The sequence below is a fragment of the Microtus ochrogaster genome, unplaced genomic scaffold, assembly GCF_000317375.1.
Source record: "Microtus ochrogaster isolate Prairie Vole_2 unplaced genomic scaffold, MicOch1.0 UNK1, whole genome shotgun sequence".
NCBI lineage: Eukaryota > Metazoa > Chordata > Mammalia > Rodentia > Cricetidae > Microtus > Microtus ochrogaster.
In genome coordinates, this window is record NW_004949099.1 from 35,468,495 (window position 1) to 35,471,590 (window position 3,096).

Below are 3,096 nucleotides of genomic sequence, written 5' to 3' on the forward strand. Positions count from 1 at the left end.
ATAAATAAATAAAATAAATATTTAAAAAAACCCACTATGAAGTGTTATTATATAAATTAAATGACAGATGTCGTCTTAGTCAGGGTTCCCATCGCCGTGATAAACATCGTGGCCAAAAACAATGTGAGGAAGAAAGGGTTTATTTAACTTTTATATCCGGAATCACAGTCATTTGAGGGAAGCCAGGGCTGGGGCTGAAGCAGAGGCCAATGGAGGCATGCTGCTTCCAGGCTTGCTCAGCCTGCTTTCTCCTACAACCCAGGACCACCTGCCTACGGCAGCACCACCCCAGTGAACTGGGTCCTCCCACTTCAATCACTAATCAAGAAAATGCCCCAAGTCTTCTTCCCTACAATCCAGTCTAATGGGGGCAGATGATCAATTAAGACCCTCTTTACATATGTCTAGGTTTGTGTTAAGCTGACAGAAATCAGTCGGTACAGATGTCACACATCAGTGACTATTTTTAAAGAGGCAGGATTGTGTGTCTTTCTGTAAGATGCCCATTTTCTACCTGCACTACCTGTCAGAGGTCGTGAGTCTGTGTATCTTGTTATTTGCCGTGCTGGGAAGATGGAGTCTTGAGTGAGCGAGTACTCTACAGTTGAACCACACCCCAGGCATGACAAGTCCAAATGCCACTTTTCTGAGGGACAAACTTTGTGATGTGTGTGTCTGTGTGTCTGTGTAGGTTAGAGGACAAACCTTTGTCCTTCTACTTTGCTTGAGTCGGGCAAAGCTAACTGGCCCCAGAATACCAAGGATACGCTTATCGCCATTCCCTGTGCTGCCATTGCTGCCAAGCGTCTACCTCTGGAGCTCACTATGCAGACCAGGCTATCTCAAACTCACAGAATCCCCCTGCCTCTGCCTCCCGAGTACTGGGATTAATGGTGTGTGTCACATGCCTAGTTTGCGGCTGACAGTAACCTGGAGATTGCAAAGAAGCAGCAACCTCCCCAGTTTTGTCCTTTTTTAGAGGTGAGAAAGTGAACAAAAGTATTTACCATTTTGTCTCTCTTTGTTTACCATTTTTGTTTGTCTTTGTCTCTTGAGATAGAATATTTTGTAGTCCAGGCTGGCCTTGAACTCATTGTGTAGCTGAGGATGGACTTGAATTTCTGATCCTTCGGCCTCCACCTCCCAAGATATGCAACACCATGCTAGCTTTCAAGATCATTTGCATGCCCCGTTTTTATAGTCAGATGTATTCATAATCACTCAACTCTTACTATGTATTTATTTTGCAAAGCAAATCTCTGAATTATGTTAGTTCTACAGCTGAGCTAACCCTTGACCCCTGAACTCTCACATACACACACACATGCACACACGTGTATATGCGCACACACACCTACACTGTTAAAAAGTAATTTTAAAAAAGAACAAACTGGTGCTCGCTTCGGCAGCACATATACTAAAATTGGAACGATACAGAGAAGATTAGCATGGCCTAAATAAAAAAAAAAAAAAAGAACAAACTGAGTTGGGTGATGGTGGCTCGTGCCTTTAATCCCAACACTTGGGAGGCAGAGGCAGGAGAATTCCTGTTTCAAGGCAAGCCTGGTCTACAGAGCGAATTCCAGGACAGGGTCCAAAGCTATACAGAGAAACCCCGTCTTGAAAAACCGATCAACCAACCAACCAAACAAAAAGAACAAACTGGACAGAAGATATACTTCAGTTGCATTTAGGAAGGCTTGCAATTGGGTCATCATCAGATAAATATTCCTACAATGAAAAGATTTATTTACTTCAATGGTCCTTAGGGGAACAAGACCTTGCAACATTTTGCAATGGGGCTTCCTCCCCATTTCCCAGGGGTAGAACGCTTGTCTAGCAAGTGTGAGACCCTAGGTTCAATCCCTAGCTTTACAAACGAAACAATACCCCCAGTTCTTTGACATAAAGAACCTTTATTTCAGAGGGACTAATAGAGAAGACGGGAGTGGGAGAGGGCAAGAGAAGGTATGGGGTGTGTGAATGTGATCCAAATTTATTATATACTTGTATGGAAACATCATGATGAAATTCATCATGTATAATTGAAATATGCTAATAAAAATAAAAGACCAAAAAGAACCTTTATTTTATATGGTACTAATAACAATGTATCTCTTAATCTTTCTTTGCTCTCTTGGTCACATTTCACATTGATTTTATTAAAGAGACTCTGTGTGTGTATGTGTGTTTGTGTGTGTGTGTGTGTGTGTGTGTGTGTGTGTGTGTGTGTGTGTATGGTTGAACTGTAAATAAACTCCTGAGGATAAAGCACTCAGGAGGCAGAGGCAGAGGCAGGCGGATCTCTGTGAGTTCGAGGTCAGCCTGGTCAACAGAGTGAGTTCCAGGACAACCAGGGCTGTTACACAGAGAAACCCTGTCTCAAAACAACAACAAACAACAAACAAAAAAAAAAAAACAAACCTCCTGAGGATAAACAAGGAACGTTTCCTTCAGGACTTCAGAGTGTAATAAACATAGATCTCAGATCTCTACTGTGTGGTAGTGAGTACATTTAGGAGTCCAGGGAGCCCCGTGACTGAGAAGGGTGCCAAGTTCAGCAGCCTCTTCCTGGGGTCCCTCACTTCAGACCGGCACCCCCAGTCCTCTTGCTCCCGCCATGTGTTTCCATGAAGGAAAGGGAATGAGGGCAAATGCTTGCAATCCAGAACCTCTACCTTGTCCTTCAACCCCTTTGTGGACGTGCGTCATGGCGATGATCCACTTCCTGCTGGCTCTAAGGAGTCAACAGTGAAATGGCAGCAAGACCCGCCTCTGCCCAAGGGACAGCTGATGGTCGTGACACAAAGCCACCAGCGGAGGTGTGTAAGAAGTCTGCCTGCCGTGGGACTGTCCCTGAGCAGCCAACAAATGGAGACATTCAGTCCAGCCACGGGCTGCCCAGCTTGGTCTTACCATGCTAGCTTCTGTAGAGCTTGGACTGACGAAGAACCACCATGAAGGCTCATGGTTTCTGAGGGCTGGTGGCTCTCGGAAGCCTGAGAGGGTTTCTTGCAATTCCCTTCTGTCTTGTCACAAGCTAAAAACAAGTCAAAAACTTTACAGCTTGTATAACTGAACCATTTGGGATTCACT

General features: G+C 44.4%; 1 pseudogene; it reads left to right on the forward strand.

Moving 5' to 3' along the window:
* The first annotated feature begins 1,393 nt into the window (after positions 1 to 1,393).
* Positions 1,394 to 1,487, forward strand: LOC113458060 (annotated as a pseudogene).
* Positions 1,488 to 3,096: the final 1,609 nt, after the last annotated feature.